Source organism: Ictalurus furcatus, chromosome 1 (assembly GCF_023375685.1).
Source record: "Ictalurus furcatus strain D&B chromosome 1, Billie_1.0, whole genome shotgun sequence".
Taxonomy (NCBI): Eukaryota; Metazoa; Chordata; class Actinopteri; order Siluriformes; family Ictaluridae; genus Ictalurus; species Ictalurus furcatus.
This window is the reverse complement of record NC_071255.1, coordinates 20,747,394-20,768,184: the sequence shown is the minus strand read 5'-3', so window position 1 is coordinate 20,768,184 and position 20,791 is coordinate 20,747,394.

The window sequence follows — 20,791 nt, the reverse complement described above, 5'->3', positions numbered from 1 at the left end:
GCAGATTGAATACCCCCCCGCCCCCCCACCCCATCACTAGGTCTCGTTTCTCTCTCACATATGTTGAGTGATGGGCATGATTAACACAGTCATCCAGCACACAGCAAGTCAGTACAACTGTCTGTTTGTCCATAATAAGACACACACTCACACAAAAATAATTTGTAATAGAAAGAGCAAGGCATTAGTTTCTATTATTTTCATTTATTAAATTGTTAGAGTCCCTTAATGGCAGTTTGGTCTTTCTTGTGCGTGCCGAAAATGGGAAGTGTTGTATTATAATCCCATGTGATGTTTAATTTTGAGGTGCTATGAGATAGACATGCATTATTTTTTTTAGCATTATTTTTTATTTTATATGTCAGTAATCAGAGATGAAAATGACAAAAATAAATAAATCAGGTAAACATCAACATAGCCTAGGATTTTGCCTTATTTTCTGTGTTGTAAAAAATGGGGGAAAAATGAAAATGGAAAAGGGCTTGCAGTGATTTGTGGCAGTGGCTACGTCAGTGAAAGAACCATTCTCTCTATAATGACTCCTCTTTCCTTCTCCTTCTGTGTGTCTGTGTGTGTGTGTGTGTGTGTGTGTGTGTGTGTGTGTGTGTGTGTGTGTGTGTGTGTGGTCTCTATAGCTACAGCTCCTTCTAAACTTGCTCCTTTCCTCCTTAAGTACGGCTGTGCTCCATAAAGCAGTCGGGAGGGAAATGGGGCATGTCATTATGGCAAAAGGTCAAGGATAACTTACTCCATCAACCCTTCCACTCAAATAAAGCTACTCAGCTGGCCCGATTTTTGTGACGCTAATCCATAACCCAGTGGGATATCCTTAGTACAATTTTTGTTGTCATTATTTAATATTTGCCCCTGTCCTCTGATATGTCAGACTACACACTGCTTTCTCTGCTATGCCTATTAACCATAATCTTGTGCAAGCTGTCACTGCAGTACCAGCTACCTTGATTCATCAGACATGCTTAAAAGAAGCCGTGTTAATGCAGATATCAGAATAGTAAGCTCTAATATTAAATATTTAATATATAACAGCAGTCTTATAATGTTATTGTATGGAAGTGAGGACTAACTACAGGTGCCTCCTTCCTTCATTTTGTGTGTTTAAGGGATTGCTCTTTCTTTACTGTTCCATGACCTTTTATTTTGTATAAAAATCTATATATTGAGAATATTGTATTAAGTTTTTAAAGATGAAAAAGGATATCTCTTTCATTGTTTCTTTTTTTTTTAAGAGAATGTATCTCATCATTTGGTGACTGACAAATAAATGAAATCAAATGTTAAACATTCTGGACGATTTATATTTTATTTTATATGGCCTTTGCACATTTTGTTATTGTTACAGTAGGTGTTATGGTGTAGCTTACATTTTTCACCCATCCACAAATGGGTGCATAGTGTATAACAGATGTATTTTTAAACACTAAAACATTATTGAGGAATATATAGAAGAAGGTTAGTATATAATCTGCATAATGATACTAAATGCAAATAATGCATAATGTTACATGCAAGTAGGTCTTACATGCAGTTCTGCATGCTAGTTCACAGATGAAAAACAGAATGTTGAAAATTAGGTCTGCATTATATGGTACAGGTATTGTGTACCGGTGTGGGAAGGTGGGGGTATGGGTACATTGGAGGTGAGAGTCTAAGTGTCTAATAAGGCTTGTTATCGCATCTGAAGCTGTAGGTTGGTCACAGCTGTCACAGTCCCATCTGAGGCGTTTTCACAGAGGGAGAGTGCTTCTCTGCACAGCTATACTGTCTGCCCCTAGGGAGTCTCCCTCCTCCCACTCCAGCGGAGATGCACGCTTTTAATTGACTCAACTTCGGCAGTACATCACTGGGGAGAGAGAGAGAGAGAGAGAGAGGTAAGAAGACAATAGGTAGAAGAGAAGCACATAAGAGCCATGTCTGATTCTGCATGGATTGTCATCCTTCAGGATTATCAATTAGAGATATTTTTTAGACTCCAAAGTCAAGAGATATTAACATGTACCTGATATTAGATGAGTTTGCAATCCTGACTATTTAACATATGGCTTTCAGCAATAGAGCCACTAGATGTCAAAGATCATTAACTTACCTGAATAAGCTTAGTGGAATGCTCTTTTCCTTACTGTTAAATTTTGGCTGATGTGATGAGATCACATCAGAGTGTGCTATCACATCACATCAGAGTGTGCTATCTTCACAGCACATCAGTTGTGAGACAAGGTGAGAACATATCAGTAATGCTGTTTGGTGTTGCTCCCATGTTCACAATCCCTCCGTAATCTCTTTCTCACTCCTCCCTGCTTCACTCTGGAGTCTTTAATCTCAAGATCACACGCTAGGCCACGAATTTGTCTGACTAACACATGCACATACAGGCTGTCACAGCAGCCTGACTAGCACTTTTAATTACTTACTGATTGTAAAGAGTCATTAGAGAGTTAGGCTAAAGGCAAGAGCTCCAAAACATACCAGATCATAGGAGATATAACACGGCAAATACAGGCATAGTCATTGGGAAGGAAAGCATTTTGCATTTTGTATCTGGATTGTATTCTTATAATATTTTCTCTATTTGCATTTACACTCTGGCAGACTTAAATTTGCTCATTGCATAAAAAAGCTCATTACATTCAAACATGCATACTTCTTTTTTTATTAAGTTACATTAAGAATAAGTGACAATGATTTTTCATGTCTTTTTTTAATCTCAGTAACATTCTAAGATCCTCCAAATTCAGCAGTCATGAAGCATTTGTGTGACTATTAGGAGGGGTTTTGGTTGTCAAATGAAACTTGGAGAGACAGATTACATAAATTTACACTCATTTAACATAGCTAAAATGCATCTCAGACCTCGTGAAGTGGTTGAATGATCAGAATTAAATCTGTTTCAAATGCATTTTGGGTGCATTTCCATATTCTCTTTTATGTGGATAATCTTTCAAATATATTCCTGGTACACAAGACACATGAAACACACACGTGTAAATGGGGCCTGAAACACATTTTAACCAGATGTAATAGATATGTATATGCACCCTTTTTGGGTAAAACACTGTAGTTGGTATGACTATCCAAGGAACATATAATGGTAGCAAATCAGGAGTCAGTCGTACAAAACCTAGAACAGCCTCTTCTCATACCTGCTTTACATGGTAAGCAGTTGGAGGATGGGTGGAACAGTAAAGACACTGGTTTTGATGACCATGATAACAAAACTGATCCTGAATGAGTTCAGAATATACAGTCATGTGAAAAAATAAGTACACCCCATGGAAATTGTTGGCTTTTTTTTTTTTTTAAATATTTGGACAAGCAAACATTTGATCCTCTTTGAAATAGTGCCAGCCATTTGAATTATGTGCCATTTGTAGATTATTTTCATTACAGTGGAATGACATATTTCAAATAATTTGGATATCTTTTTAAATCCCTTGCCAGACTCATAGCCACAACCTTTTTTTCCCTGAAGGCCTTATAGAACTCTTTAGATCTTGGCATGATGACACAACACACCTCAATAACAGAGGGAACACCAGACAATAGATATGAAAGGGGTTTAAATAAGACAGGTTTCATCTACTCCCTGATTCGAATTTTATGGATTTGAAGGTGTGGTAAATGTATGGGGTGTACTTACTTTTTCCATGTGACTTATCTGGTATTTTTTTGATAGTTTAAATTGTGAAAATTACTACAAAATATCAATGAGTGTATCACCTTTGTTAAGAGGCACTGTTTCAAAGAGTATCAATATGTTAAAAAAACAACAACAACACAACGATTTCAATGGGGTGTACTTATTTTTCACATGACTGTCCCAGACAAAATTACTCTAATAAAACTAAAAGAGAGGAGAAAGATGAGGTCTGAAGAGTAGGATTGTAGAAAGTAAAGTTAGAGACAGAGAATTTGTGATTTCTGTGTGTGTGTGTGTGTGTGTGTGTGTGTGTGTGTGTGTGTGTGTGCGTGTCTGAACACAGGCAGTCGTGGTATGGCTAATGAGGCCTGGAGTGGTGAGTGTGAGTGTGTGGGTTGCCAGTGTGTGTGTGACTGAGGTCCATTATCCAGAGTGCAGTCTACCCTGACCCTCAGCAAGCCTGTCACTTGGAACCAATGGTCCTTTACACATACAGAGAAGGGGGTGTATTCCTTCTCATTCAGCCCTGCAACTTCACCAGCAACTCACACTGTTTGCTAACAATCTCTCTCTCTCTCTCTCTCTCTCTCTCTGCTCCCTGCTCAACTCTCTTCCTGATCTATCTTTTTCTTCAGACTAGCATGCTAATAATTTCACAGTACATACACACCCAGAAGCAGATGAGTGCTGAATAAGCCTCAGAAGACAGAGTTTGATTAAAAGCGGGAGTGATCCAGTGATGTTTGCCAAACTATAACATGGCTCAGATGAACACCAGGCTTGTCTTACAGTCTATACATCAACTTCTGTTGCTATTTACGTAATCCATAGCTTAATTCCCACACAGATACAGGACATGTAAGCAAAGTATGACTTTGAAGATCTCTGAAAGAAGGAAAGCACAGACATGATTTTTTTGCTATGTCAGTGGTTTTAAAATGTCCTGTTGGGTGCTTAACCTGACTGCAGGGATGGGGGGAAAGGGGAAGAGAGAGAGAGAGAGAGAGAGAGAGAGAGATTGTTGGGATGGGATTTGAAATGAGATGTCTCATGTCTTTGGGGAGGGTATTGACAATTCAATATAACAGTGTATGTGTGTCCTTAACCCTCATGTTCTGTTGAGATTTGCTTCACTTCCTCATTGTTTGGGGTCACTGTTACCCCAATGATTAAAGTGTGAAAATCATAATTATATTAATGAAATAAACCTTTTTTCCTGCTTAAATGTTCCTTTCCATTTATCCTGTGCTTATTGAACTGATAAAATAATAGAAATAAGTGTATCAGTGACTCTTACATTTACTGAAGTAGGAATGTGCATTTCAGAAAAGCAACTACATACAGAAATAACCATCATTTCTTAATTTACACAAAATAATGAGAAAAATATAGCTGTATATGTTCTCTATGTGTTATTGAACAAATATAAATATCCCTTTTGTTTGAAAAAAAAAAAAAAATCACAGAAAAAGCTCACAGTTTTCCAAAATAGTAACATTACTTGTGGTTGGGGTCAATTTGACCCCGGTCAGATGTCATTGATTTTTTTTTTTTTTTTTTTAAAAAGGAAAAGAAAAATTAAATAAATTCAAAAGTGCTTTTTGTTACTACACACCCACTAACCAGGCAAACTAACTGTGTGCACATTTACAGTACATACACATCGTCTGGGCAACCAAATATAGCCAAATGTAAACTCCACCCCTATGCCAGATAAGGTAGAGACTCAAAATGTTTCCCAGGGATTTACAGGTGTATACCACAGATTCTCACAGATGCACCCTTCCCCTCTACATAGGAACATTGCAAAATGTAATTGTGTGTGTGTGTGTGTGTATGAGTGAGAGAGAGAGAGCATGTATATGTATGTTTGTGTGTATGCATACATGTGGGAGTGAGAGCATGTATGTTTGTTTGACACACCTGCGTACATCAGAAACATTATCATTAAGTAAAAAACACATTTCTGAAAAGATCTTATGTAATTAGGAAAATTCATGAAATATCAGGATAAAAAATAATGATGCATATGTTGTTGTTGTTGTTTTTTTTTTACTATTAAAAGAGGGTCTGGGGTCATATAGACTCCAAACAGAAAATAAGGGTTAAATGCTATATTCACACACTTTCACACATTCTCCCATCAAGAGTATCCACATACGTATATTCTTGCAGAACATCTATCACACGCATACATAGGTACACAGCCTAGCTTGCCGTGCTTCAGCTGGTACTCTTTGTAATTCTCAAAGCACTACTGCGCTCCTCTGCTGCAACTGGCAGGGGCCGAGAGAGTCAGTCTAGACTCAGGTGATAGACATCTCATTAGGCTTTCACACAGCACCACTGCCAAGCAGGCAGGTAATAGAAGAAGAGTGAGAGAGAGAGAGAGAGAGAGAGAGAGATGGGGGAGGCTACTCTGACTCAAGGATGGAGAGAATGAGATGATGATAATGACAATAATAGTGTTGAAAGAGGGGGGCTTTCCCAGAGACAGGCTCCATTTTTCTACTATCACCACCATTTCCAGTCTTAATTAATTTCTCACTCATCATTGGCGGCATTAGTGCTTCTGCCACTCCTGGCCCCTACTCCAAGACTCGTACTTCCCTTCCTGCCTATAAAGAACTAATTCTCACCTAAGAACTGATCTCTGTCATTCACAGGCTCCATTTAGCCACACTGTGCTCAAACCCTCAGTGATGATAGGAGGGATGATAGGATGATAGGAGGGAGTCAATATTACACACACACACACACACACACACACACACACACACAAACACACACACATACACACCTCTCCTCCTACTGTAATTGCTTAGGGAGGGAAATACATGCATTTACCTTTCCATTTTGAAGGTCAGGAGTTGGTAGGAATGGTTCTGCCTTAACCTTGATGTCAACTGACTGAACAGGAAAGGTTACAGCCATAGGTCATTTCTGCCTTTTTTTGAGCTGCTTATGAGAGTAAATGTATATTATCTCTTCGCGCGGTTGCATTGGGATGACTCCATCCACTATTTTTACCCAAGAGTGGCCTGGGTGGAGCATTTCCTGACTTTGGTGTCATGCTTCAGGGTGTCCTGTGTTCTCAGCAAGGACCACCAGGACCCTCTTTGGCCCTTAGCAGCATGAGAACAGAGACAATCTGTACTGGTAAATGAGCCCCTGAGGAATACTGCACCCAGCCAGATGTGTCTTCCAGCTGTACACTCTACTTCTCTCCTTCTGTTTCCTCTTCTCTTCTCTTCTCCTCTCTTCTCATCTCTCTCCTTACCCCTATATATATATATATATATATATATTATAGTATCGCACAAAAGTGAGTACACCCCTCACATTTTTGTAAATATTTGATTATATCTTTTCATGTGACAACACTGAAGAAATGACACTTTGCTACAATGTAAAGTAGTGAGTGTACAGCTTGTGTAACAGTGTAAATTTGCCGTCCCCTCAAAATAACTCAACACACAGCCATTAATGTCTAAACCGCTGGCAACAAAAGTGAGTACACCCCTAAGAGAAAATGTCCAAATTGGGCCCAATTAGTCATTTTCCCTCCCCGGTGTCATGTGACTTGTTAGTGTTACAGGGTCTTGTGTGTGAATGGGGAGCAGGTGTGTTAAATTTGGTGTCATCGCTCTCACACTCCCTCATACTGGTCACTGGAGGTTCAACATGGCACCTCATGGCAAATAACTCTCTGATGATCTGAAAAAAAAGAATTGTTGCTCTACATAAAGATGGCCTAGGCTATAAGAAGATTGCCAAGACCCTGACACTGAACTGCATGTTGAACTTCCAGTGACCAGTATGAGGGAGTGTGAGAGCAATGACACCAAATTTAACACACCTGCTCCCATTAACACCTGAGACCTTGTAACACTAACAAGTCACATGACACCGGGGAGGGAAAATGACTAATTGGGCCCAATTTGGACATTTTCACTTAGGGGTGTACTCACTTTTGTTGCCAGCGGTTTAGACATTAATGGCTGTGTGTTGAGTTATTTTGAGGGGACAGCAAATTTACACTGTTACACAAGCTGTACACTCACTACTTTACATTGTAGCAAAGTGTCATTTCTTCAGTGTTGTCACATGAAAAGATATAATCAAATATTTACAAAAATGTGAGGGGTGTACTCACTTTTGTGAGATACTGTATATAGTATAATTTAGGCAAATAGGTTTTTTATTATTATCAATGCCAAACATTTAAAGCATTGAAGAAGTTATATGCTTATTAATTTAAGTTGACAATTATGTAGTGTTGGGTCCGAGTCCACATTTGTTGAGTCTGAGTTGAGACCAAGTCCTTAATCAATCAAGTCCGAGTCCAAAATGGGCCGAGTTGGACTTAAGTCCAAGTCCTTAATGGCAGCGTCTGAGTCGAGTCCAGCCAAGTCAAGTCCAGCCAAGTCCAGAAAGTAAATAAATTGAAAAAAGATTTGAAATTGTAATTGTAAACTCAACACTGAGCTGTTAAATTAATATTTTAACTTTCCCAAACCAATGGCAACATAAATGTAACAAACTATACCACTATTACTTACTTATTAATATACCACTGCCTTTTAATATTTTTATTTCATGTCATCAGCCTCAACTAGTTTCCTATCAAAAATGGTTTCAAAGAACAAAAGGGATATAGAGGTATATGTAGAACTTATTATATTAGAAGTTTATGAAAATACAAATGAACCTGTATTGTTATTGTATCACACTATATTGTGTCCTCCAGTTCTAGTTGACATTTCACTTATTTGATGCCTCTCCCTCACAGTTATATAGGCTGAGAGAGAGAGTTCGGAGTAGAGTTACATTTAGCAGCATGTCATAAAAACAAGCTTCATGCTTTATTACTGCTTTTAATCTGTCTATGAATGACAACAAACACATTTCTGAACACAGCTCTGTTCTTGTAACTTTTTTCATTTTAATTCCTAAAATAAATTTAAAAATCCCTATTAGCAGGGTTTATGATATTTATAACATTAAGAAATACATTTCACATTCAAGACTGGAATCACCAAATGCTAATGTTTAGGGTTGGCGATATGACTACAATCTCATTTCACGATAGCGATACGTTTTCTCAGGTAGGTCTATCAGTAGTATTCAAGTGAGAAATACTACAGAAATTATATAGAGCAATTAAATGTAAAATAAAATAGACTTCACTGTATGACATGTACAGTGATTCTTATTAAATTTACTGAAGTTATTCAGTCAAATGAGTGATTGAGTGATGTACTCTTTGTCTTTTGTTGTTTGATTAACATTAATGACACAGACAGCAGCAGGTTTATTTGACTGCTGTCACTTTAAGACCTAATGCACAGATCCAATATACTGTATTGACACACCTCTGATTTTCCCTCCAACAGTTTACATTCACTTAAGACATAACTGACTGTGTTTGCATGAATACTCAGCCAGACCTACATTTTGACATGATGTGTGTGTATTTATTTGACCGTCCAAGAATAATAAGCCGCTAAAGAGAACTCAATTCAGTACTCGCATGATGAGGCAGCTTTCTATGCATGCGTTTCAAGTGTGGCAGGGAGACAGTCATTAATTTTTTGTTATCTTAATTTTATGCTGACATCCCACCCTGCAAAAACTCATTTCAGGTAGGTAGTTCCCCACCACTATATCTATCTATCTATCTATCTATCTATCTATCTATCTATCTATCTATATATATATATATATATATATATATATATATATATATATACATACATACATACATACATACATACATACATACATACATACACTCATTTTTAAGTGTTTTGTTGGCAGTCTCAATGCTAAATGTGCCATTAAAATATGTACTTAATATGTACTATTATATTATATTCAACTCATTTAGTCATGTTTTTATTCTATTACAACCTTAAGCAAGTCTACAAGGTGTTTGGCCTCCTCAAGTAGGACATCAATAGAGTAGCTCCTTAGCAGCTAACCAGTTACTTTAAATAATGTTAGCTATGCTAATGAACAAATGACACCTGCTAAACACACCTTAACATGTTTTTTTTTTTTTTTTTTTACAATCATTTAACCCAGCATGGGCAATCAAAACGTCACTGTTGAAAACTTGCAAAACGGTTGTTATTTTTGACTCCTAAGAAGCACGGGTACACTTTAGTCTAGTCTGGGGTGAAGTGCATTTTGTAGTTTCTTTTTTGTTTTTCTGGACACTCTGCCATGACGCTGCATAACACTGCAGTGTTACTGAACTACAGTGATTCACTAACTGATGGATGAACTGAAGAGAGAGAGAGAGAGAGAGAGAGAGAGACAGAGAGAGAGAGAGAGAGGGAGAGGTCGATTTTAAAGCCAGCCCACAGAGAAAACTAATAGATCTAGCTAACAGAAAGAGAGTCCAATCAGGATATGCTCTCTGTCACTCTCTCGCTCTCGTCACTCGCTCGCTCTCAGAAAAATACATTTCTGGGTCATTGTATATAATTTGCGGCCATCAGGCAGCCGCTATCAGTATACAGGAGACTCCTGAAACGTCCAGGATAGGTGGGATGTCTGTTTGTATTGTTATTTATTTTTTATTGTTCTTTTCATGTTACACATGACACAGACACGACTGTACTTTTATGTAAAAAATGTCTGTCAAGTTTGAGTACGAATTTACCTGGAGTGTGTGACAAGTCTAAGCTCGTTCATAATTGGACTCGAGTCCGGGATCGAGTATCCCAACTCTACAATTAAGTTTTGTATTAATTAATGTGGCAATATGATAGTTACAAGTAACCAAAGCAGGTAAGCTGAAATATTCAAGAAAATGTACCAACCTGTTGCTAAGAAACAATGCCACATATGTAACCTTTCAATACAACTAGATGATCAATTAACCATTTGAAAGTGACTATTTAAAGATACTTAAAACAAATAAGAAGATTCATTGCTACTCTCTACTACCAAGTTTCTCTCTTATGAAAAGACATTTCCTGCAGTGTCAGTATCTAAACTGCCTCACTTCTTTTCAGTTATATATCTGCCCCAATTTTTAACCAATTATGGAACACTAATATCTGCATTAGATATTATGGTTGAGAACAACTGAAAAATAATAATTTAATTTGTTAAGTTATTTGTTAGTTAAGTTATTCACAACATAACGCCAGGGTTATTATACAGTCCCCTCCGAAAGAATTGGAATGGCAAAGCCATTTGCTATACACTGATGACATTTGGGTTTGAGATCACAAGATGAATGTGAGATGATAGACCAGAATTTCAGCTTTCATTCCTGATATTTATATCTAGATGTGTTAAAAAACTTAGAACATGGCACCTTTTGTTTTAACCCACCGATTATAAAAGTGATGAAAAAATATTGAAACATGTGACTGACAGGTGTTTCTTGTTGCCCAGGTGCGCCTTGTTAGATTGATTGTTTAAACAATCAATAGCTCTGGTTGTTTACTCTTGGGTTAAGCACTGGGTTTTGCCTCTGAAGACTGCATTTGTTGTTAAAAAGGATAATGTCATGTAATGAGGTTTTGGACAGGTGCAATCGCAGTTAAGAGCTTTATTGAAGAACATATAATTCAGAGGGCAAGGCAAAACAACAACAAAGACAGGCAGAGGTCAGGCAATCAGGGAAACCGGCTAAAGCAGGTAAGGCAGAAATCAAGGTCAAGGGTAAAGCAGAATCATAACCAGAATAACAACACAATAGCAAGGCTTGGTAAATGACAGACAATAGCAACTGAGCATATTACTTTGTCAAGACATAGTAACTGAACAATCTCTTATATAGTGTGGTATGAATGTGATTGAGAACAGATGTGTGTGATTAGTCCTCAGGAGAAGGTTATGTGTCTGTATGTACTCTTGGGAGTTGTAGTTGTCGGCCATGTTTGTAGTTTGCGGTGCGTTCTGGGAAATGGAGTTTCTAGTTTGTCTTGACATGACAGAACCCCACCCCAAAACACTCCCTCCCCCGGCGGTCCGGGCCCTCTAGGCAAAATATTCACACAGCAAAATGTTCACACAGCTCTCAAGTCCCAAGGCAGGCATTGTCCTACAAGTGGCAGGTTCCTAGAGGAGCTGAGGAGCAGACTTTAGGCGGGGGCAGGTTTGCTGGGATCATTAGACAAGACCCAGGCTGTGTTGTCAGCTTCAGAGGGAGGCTTGACTTGGTGGGTCGTCTTATCAGCCTTTCTTGAGTGTGGAGTGATGGTTACCGCACCACCAAATGGGGGGAAATGAAGCTCAAGGTGGAGCTCAAGGGGGGAGTGACGTTCATCATGCAGCTAGAAGGGGAAGTGACCCTCTCCGTGAGGCCAGAGGGGGGTAGCAAAGTTTTCCGCAAAGCATGAGGGGGGAGCAATGTCCTCCATGGAGCAAGAAGGAGGAGCGACATCCTCAGCTGAGCAGGAAGGTGGAGCGATGTCCTGAGCAGAGTGTGAAAGTTGAGCAATGTTTGTAGAGAAGCCTGGCATAGTGACACCCGAGGCTGAGCAAGGAAACAAAGTGGGGCTCTTGGCCCAAACGGTAGGCGGAGCAACATCCTCAGCTGAACAGAGCAGCTGAGAGGCATCCTCAGCTGGACAGGGATGCTCAGCGATGTTCTCCGTTGACTCTGCAGGATGAATGATATCCACAGTAGGGGAGGGAGAGTGGGGAAAGATCTTACGCATGGCTTGGGAGGCCATCTCGTTGGCCTCCAACAGGAACATTTCTTGGGAGGTTATCTCGTCAACCTAACCTCTAACAGGAGCTCTGCAGGTGAGACTGCCTCTTGGGTCTCAGGCTGGAGCTCTGGAGTTGAGGTCGCCACATCGACCTCCGGCTGAAGCTCGGCAGAGGAAACCACCTCATGGGTCTCAGGCTGGAGCTCTGGAGATGAGATCACCACGTTGACCTCTGGCTGGAGCTCAGCAGGGAAGACCACCTTGTGGGTCTCAGGCTGGAGCTCTGGAGATGAGATCACCACGTTGACCTCTGGCTGGAGCTTGGCAGGGGAGACCACCTCGTGGGTCTCAGGCCAGAGTTCTGGAGATGCGGTCGCCATGTTGACCTTCGGCTGGAGCTCTGCAGGGGAGACCACCTTGTAGTAGGTGGTGAACAGCCTTGCAGTTTCGTTCATCAGACTGGTCCTCCCCAAAAAAATCATCCAGTTTGGGGGTGTACTCTGGACTCCCAAACTCCTTTATCAATAGTCCCACAAACAGAGGTACATTGTTAAGTCTATTGGATTCTGTACTGGCCAGATGCTCCATCCACTGGTGGGCTTGGCCAACAAGCCATGAACGTATTAACCCCAGCCACTGCCTCTGGTCAGGCTCGAATATAATATATAATTAAAAATATAATTGACAGTCGAACAGAAAATACTCAGGAGAGCCGAAAAATCCATTGTAAGGCTCTGGGACTCCATGGCAATCCACTGAGGAAGGTTTATTGAGTTGAATCTTGGTATGGTGTTTTTTATTACCTTGGTGTGACGTCTCCTTTCCTGCTGCATCCATGGTGAGGGCGAAGTAATCTATCATATAATGAGGTTTTGTACGGGTGTAAAGTTAAGAGCTTTACTGAAGAGCAATAAAGAGGGGAAGGCAAAAACAACAACAAAGACAGGCAGAGGTCAGGTGATCAGGTAAAAAGGCTAAAGCAGGCTGCCAAGATGCCAAGATACTGAACAGTCTCTTATATAGTGTGGTGTGATTGTGAATGTGATTGGGAATAGGTGTGTGTGATTAGTCCTCAGGAGAAGGTGACGTGTCTGTGTGTACTCTTGGGAGTTGTAATTGTCGGCCATGTTTGTAGTTTGCGGTGCATTCTGGGAAATGGAGTTGCTAGTTTGCCTTGACATGTCACATAATCCAACATGAAGACCAGAGAGCTGTCTATGGGATAAAAGCAAGCCATTCTGAAACTGACAAAAGAGAGAAAATCAATCAGAGCCATTGCACAAGCATCGGGCATAGCCCATACAATGATTTGGAATGTACTGAAAAAAAAAAAAAAGAAACCACTGGTGTACTAACAACCAGACCTCAAATAGGTTGTCCAAGGAAAACAACAGCAGTTGATGACAGATACATTGTGAGAGCTGTGAAGAAAAACCGAAAAACAATAGTCAGTGACATCTCCAACAACCACTCGGCAGGTGTGATGGTATCCACCTTTCGAAGAAGAATTTGAGAGCAGAAATATAGAGGCCATACGACAAGATGCAAACAACTTATCAGTAGTAATAATCAGAACGCCAGACTGGGATTCACAAAAAAATTCAAAAGTTCTGGAACCAAGATTAACCTCTACTAAAGTGATGGAAATCTCATCGGTCAAGCATGGTGGAGGTAGTGTCATGGCTTGGGCTTGCATGGCTGCTTCTGGAACAGGCTCACTGACCTTTATTGATGATCTGTCTCCCAATTTACAGAGAAATGCATCCAATCTTTTGGCAGGAACTTCATCATGCAGCAAGACAGTGATCCAAAACACACAGCCAACACAACAAAGGACTTCATCAGAGGAAAAAGTGGCAGGGTTTAGACTGGAAAAGTCAATCACTAGACCTTAATCCAATTGAGCATGCGTTTCACCTCCTGAAGAGGAGACTAAAGGGAGAAACCCCCCAAAACAAACAATAATTATAAGAAGCTGCATTACAAGTCTGGAAAAGCATCACAAAAGAAGAATGCAACAGCTGATGTTCAATGCAACAGGTCACTGGCTTGCAGTTTTTGCAAGCAAGGGATATGCAACCAAATATTAAGTGTTATTTATTTTAATTGAATCCCTGTACTGTATGTTCCTATACATCTGCTCACCTAAAATTGACTCCACTAAAGGTGCCATGTTCAAAATATTAGGAAATGAAAGCTGAAATTCTGATATATCACCTCATATTCATCTTTTGATCCAAATGCCTTCATTGGATAGCTAAAACAAAAGAATTTGCCTTCCTGTTCTAATACTTTCAGAGGGGACTGTATCAGTGGACACAAATTTTAAACCAGTAGCAGAGTTAAAATTGGACTATTCTTTGAGAGGAACAGACTCACTTTCATGCTCAATTGTTAAGAGCGAGCAATGTGGGTTGAAGGCTTCCTTTGATGTTCCAAAATGATTCTTTCAGACTGAAAAATGTAAGATACAGCTTAACAGATCATGCTACTTTCATTCCAACTAATGTTTTGTAAAGCTGAACAAAATTTTGTAGGAATGACAATGATGAAGCCAATTGCATATGATTATGTATTCTTAATTGTTAGGCACATACTTTAGCTGATCCATTTATTATTTAATATTTGTGCTTGTATTTATTTATTTATTTATTTATTTATTTTACATCATTTTTAAAATATGTTTTCTACTATTAGGTGCATTTTGGTTAAAACAAACAGTTTTGTTTGGTATTTGGTCATAGATATTTAACCTGAGGATCATGTTGTATAATAATGTTTTATAATGGTAATTAAACATTATTAAACTCTTTGCAGTGTTTTTTCTGGATGTATCTTTTTACATCTGTCTTTATTGGTAAGTCAGCTCTTACTTGTGGAATGACTTCCAGTTGGTACAGTTATATGAGTACAGTGATAGTGGAATGGATGAAGTCCTCCAGTTTGGGAAAGGAAGCAGTCATTCAAAAACGTCAATCATTTTCATATTTTAGTAGAAAAATATATTTTCTCGCTGTTCTTAACTTCTGACCTTCAGCAGCATTCCATATCATGTCTGGGAGAAAACTAGTGAGTGTTCATTAAAGAAGAGAGTGAAAGCAAGTGAGATTCTGTTGGAGGAGAAATGTCTAGGTATTTCTGCATTTCAAAACTTCTTTCTCTCTCTCTCTCTCTCTCTCTCTCTCTCTCCATTCAGTGAGCTGGGTGAATAATTGATAGGCATGAAGCTAAAAGTTTGATGCTTTGCTTGTGGGCACATTTAACCTGCAGGGGGCATGCCTGTACCCACTGGCAACTTTCACACTGCCAGGGCCTACTTTATAACACACGCACACACACACACACATACCCCCCCCCCCCCACACACACACACACATGCATTTATGCAGTGTATTGGGGGAAATGAGCATGTACTTAAATGCTCTCGGGTCTGTCTTTGGGACAGTGTGAAGTGTCATAAAGAGCCTTACAGAAATGTCATGTTGGCAAGAAGGAGTGCCTGTCTCCTGCATGATTAGATTTTTAATATCAGTTACATTTGCACAAATGCTGCATCTGAACTTGCTTTTCCATCAGTGTCCACATGTGTGGGCTTGTATGTAGCTCTTTGTGGGGGGTCAAATGTAATTATGATTGTAGGAATATGTGACAATTTGTGACAATGCGTGGGAGCATTTGGCATGAAAAAATGAACTTTTTTTAAATATCTGAAAGTAGGAAAAGATTTTTATTTAGGTTAGTGTTTGTTGGATGTAATATTTGGTACATATACATGTTAGTGTATGTTTCTCTCAGCAACCTGCTCTGGCTCATGCGCATTCATGTCTCATGATTTATGTATGCCCGTTATACATGTTGTGATTTAGTTTATCGCTGGAACAGACAGTATAAAATATGTTCAGCTAATACCATGCTGTGTTGAACCTTCCTACTGTGTTCCATTGTGTGGGAATGTGTGTGTCACACCCAAGTGTATACATGGGGGAGGGGTGTGTGTTATGCCATCCTGCTGATATGGTATGGCATGTAGGAGGAGGAGATATGTGTGTGTGCTTTCGAGTTGTGTTTTCTTGTTGTCATTCGTAAATATGCATACATATTCATCTATGTGCATACATTTGTATGCACAGGGATGAATGTATTTTCATCTTGGTGAGTATTAAAACTTCATTAATACATTTCAGTCACTATACAACAAGTATAGTTTCAAAGGTTACAGCACTACAATATTTACTATTGAACATAATAGAGCCTCCTGCATTTATTTTAATTTTGAGCTGCAATCAGTATCATAGGTGACTTAAGCCAGTAACATTTGGTAGGATGCTTTAGAGTACACAAATATCCCTCCAGCATCACTTTACAGACCAGACCAAAATGCATTTAGAATTTTTTATTTCATTTTATTTTTTTTTTTGCACAAGGGATGAGACACTATCTGACATACACCCTGTGTTTTCCTGATTGCTATTTGCCCAAGCCCTAGCATAGATTAACGGGGGGAAAAATGGGATGAAACTACTTTACACTGTGATGGGAAGTTGCTGTGTAGAAAATGTTTTAGTCTATTATAAATCACCATGCTATGACTCCTGTAGGACTATGTGTTTTACAAAGTGTGTTATGTTGAGCTTGGGAGGATCACAGGTATCCATTTTTGGTTTTTGGTTTGTGTGTGTGTGTGTGTGTGTGTTTTAATAATGAACATTCCCTTGTGAATAAATCCAATTCCAAGAGTGATCAGGCTTGGAATTTATTTATTAATTTATTTTCTTATTGGCGACTTTCATTTAATGGTGGAGGCTGGGGGGCTGGCTATGTTGCAGGCGGGGGTTTTGCAGGAAGTCTAATTTAATTTGGTTATAATCTAATTTGCTTTGATTAAAAATTTATGCAAATCCCTTTCAGCACAGGAATCAGTGAAGAGAAGCGACACTTCTCTCTCTCTCTCTCTCTCTCTCTCTCTCTCTCTCGTTCTCTCTTCATACCTTGGTCTCTTCTCCCTCACCACAAATTAACAGTAAAGTGATTACAGAGTTTTTCAGGTCCTAATCCATTGGAGGTTCTTAAGTTCTTCAGCAACATGATCTAACCTAAAATACATTGCGTATAACATACTACATGCTATCCGGAACACACAGAACACACATCAAAATATGTGATTAAAACCTGTTCACAACATATACTTAACACCATGTACAGCTCCAGTGAACTGAATGAAAGACTGTGAAAAGGCATTCTAATTATTATGAAGCAGGAACTGTGCTAAGGACATAACTGGCTAACTATTGCATTATACTGAGTGTAAAAGTATAACCGTCTTGTAGTCACTGGGTACAAGTAAAAGGCCCAATTAAATGTAAATTAAAAAAAAAAAAAAAAGGTTAGAAAAAAAGTTAAATCCAGAAAAGGGTTTAAACACCTTAAAGTTGTTTTGGTCTGTTACTCTTTTAGAATGCTTAAAGGGTCTAACTATAATTCTAAAATGGAGTGCTTCCATATCAGAAAGGGGTATAAGTTGAACCCCTTTAAGGAACTCAAGTACCCTTAACTACAGTGCTGTGAAAAAAATATCTGATTTCTTCTGTTTTTGTGTATATCTCATACTGAATTGTTTCAGAAATTAAAACATAATCTAAGAGAAAATAAAGGCAATCTGAGTAAACACAAAATACAGTTTTTAATCATAATGTTATTTATTGAGTAAAAAAGTTTTCCAATACCAGCTGGGCCTGTGTGAAAATTTATTTGCCCCGTAGATACTAATTCCCCAAATCTATGAAAATGCATTCATAATGGGGTTCAGCTGGACTACACGCAACTAGGCCTGATTACTGCAAACCCTATTCAATCAAATAAACACTTAAATAGAACTTTTTCAACAGCATGAAGTTGGTTAAAAGGTCTTACCCAGTAACACACTATGCCAAAGTGTGTTACTGTGCCACACTATGCCAGAAAGAAATTCCAGAAATGATGAGGAAGAAGGTGATTGAAATACATCAGACTGGGGAGGGTTACAAAGCTATTTCAAAGGCTCTGGGACTCAAAAGAACCACAGTGAGAGCCATTATCCCACAAATGGAAAAACTTGGCACAGTAGTGAACCTTCCCAGAAGTGACTGTCTTTCCAAAATTCCTCCAAAAGCACAGCAGTGACTCATCCAGCAAGTCACAAAAGAGCCAAGGACAACATCAAAGGAACTACAGGCCTCTCTTGCATCAATAAAGGTCACTGTTCATGACTCCACTATCAGAAAGACACTGGGTAAAAATGGCATGCATGGAATAGTTGCAAGGCGAAAACCACTGCTAACCCAGAAGAACATTAAGGCTCATCTGAATTTTGCCAAAACACACCTGGATGATCCTCAAAACTTTTGGGAGAATGTTCTGTGGACTGATGAGTCGAAAGTGGAACTGTTTGGAAGACAGGGGTCCTGTTACATCTGGCATAAAACAAACAGAATTCCACAAAAACCTTCAGAATGGTGGTAGCAGTGTGATGTTGTGGGGATGCTTTGCTGCGTCAGGGACTGGGAAACTTGCAATCATTGAGGGAAACATGAATTCTGCTCTCTACCAGAAAATCCTAAAGGAGGATGTCCGGTCTTCTGTCTGTTATTTTTAAACTCAAGTGCATCTGGATTATGCAGCAAGACAATGATCCAAAGCATAGGTGTATGTCCATCACTGAATGGCTCAAAAAAGCTAAATTAAAGTTTTGGAGTAGCCTAGTCAAAGTCCTGACTTGAACCAATTAAGAAGCTGCAGCAGGACCTTAAGTGGGCAGTTCATGCTTGAAAACCCTCCTATGTGGTGAACTAAAGCAGTTCTGCAAAGAAGAGTGGGCCAAAATTCCAGCACAGTGCTGTGAAAGACTGATCGCCAGTTATCGAAAGCTTTTGGTTGCAGTTATTGTTGCTAAAGGTGGCACAACCAGATCTGAAGTTTAAGGGGGCAATTAGTTTTTCACATTGATGATAGGTTCTGGATAACATTTTTGCTTCAATAAAAAAAAATAAAAACAGTGTTGTTTACTCAGGTTGCCTTTGTTTTATGTTGTATTTAGTTTGAAGGTCTAAAACTATTTAGTAAGAGATATACACAAAAACAAACAAACAAACAAAAAGAAGAAATCAGGATGGGGCAGATACTTTTTCAAAGCACTGTATATAAATATACACTATAAGTTATACACCACATTTATTTTTTAATTTACTAACCACTGTATATAGTCATAAACTACCATAAATACATAAAATAACTGTTTATCATAAAATGTTTATCTCTATTTAGCCATTGTGTGTGTATGTGTGTGTGTGTTTGGTGTGTGTGTTAGTGCATGTGTGTGTGTGTGCATGCATGCATCCTAGAATGTGCATCGTCAGATGCAGATTGTCTGAGAGTGACTTTGCCAAGTCTCCGATGTCTCCCTGAAGTTACCATCCCCTCTAGCTGCTTGCTGGTGAAGGTCAGAGCTCTTCTTGCTCTTGTTCCCACACACACACACACACAAAGAGTCTCTTGACCTCCATTGTGGCATGTCTTCAGAGCTTCAGTGTCTCTGGGACCATGGTACCAGGCACTCTGGTTTCCCTCTGGCCACTGACAACCTTCTACCATCATCTTAGCCAACACACTGCCTGTAAGTATGTCAGCCGGAGGGCTCTGAATGTTTCTATGTGAGTGACTGGGTGAGTGAGTGAGTGAGAGAGAGAGAGAGAGAGAGAGAGAGAGAGAATATATACATAATGAGAGAAAGCATCCATATGCATTCACCTGTTTTAACCCTTGTCGATCGTTGTGTATACTATACTTTAAAACCTCTTCTCTTACTCATTTGTCCACTCTTGCTTTGTCTGTACCTTTCTAACTATCATTTTTTCACTCTGTCTTTCCCACTGAGTCTTTACCTCTCTTCTTCTCAGCATCTCTTTCTGCTTCGCTCAGACAGATGCTGAATCATCAATTGCCCTCTGGCTCTCTCAGCACCCTGAGGGTGCCAGGAGACGAATCACTATGCCACACACAGACACACATACACACACACACACACAAATGATTTACAACTGGACTGTGTAAACAGGAGTTGGTAGGTCTGTAAGTCTACTTCATGGTTACAGATAAATACAGTAAATGCAAGCATACCAATGCACAGAGAGGAAGGAAAGATAAGAGTGAGTGAGTGAGAGAGAGAGAGAGAGAGAGAGAGAGAGAGAGTCACCTGGGTACCACCTATGTTTTGATGGGGACTTAATTCTTAGTTTGAAGAATTTTATTTGTGTCTGTACTGATTGGCTTGAACAATGATCAATTTAACTCAATAAGCCTTGGTAGAAACTCAAGGATGGAAACTAAAACTATGTATGATAATAATGAGTCTTTTATTGGTCACACATACATTAGAGCACAAATTCTTTTTTCTTTCCATATCCCAGCATGTTAGGAGGTTGGG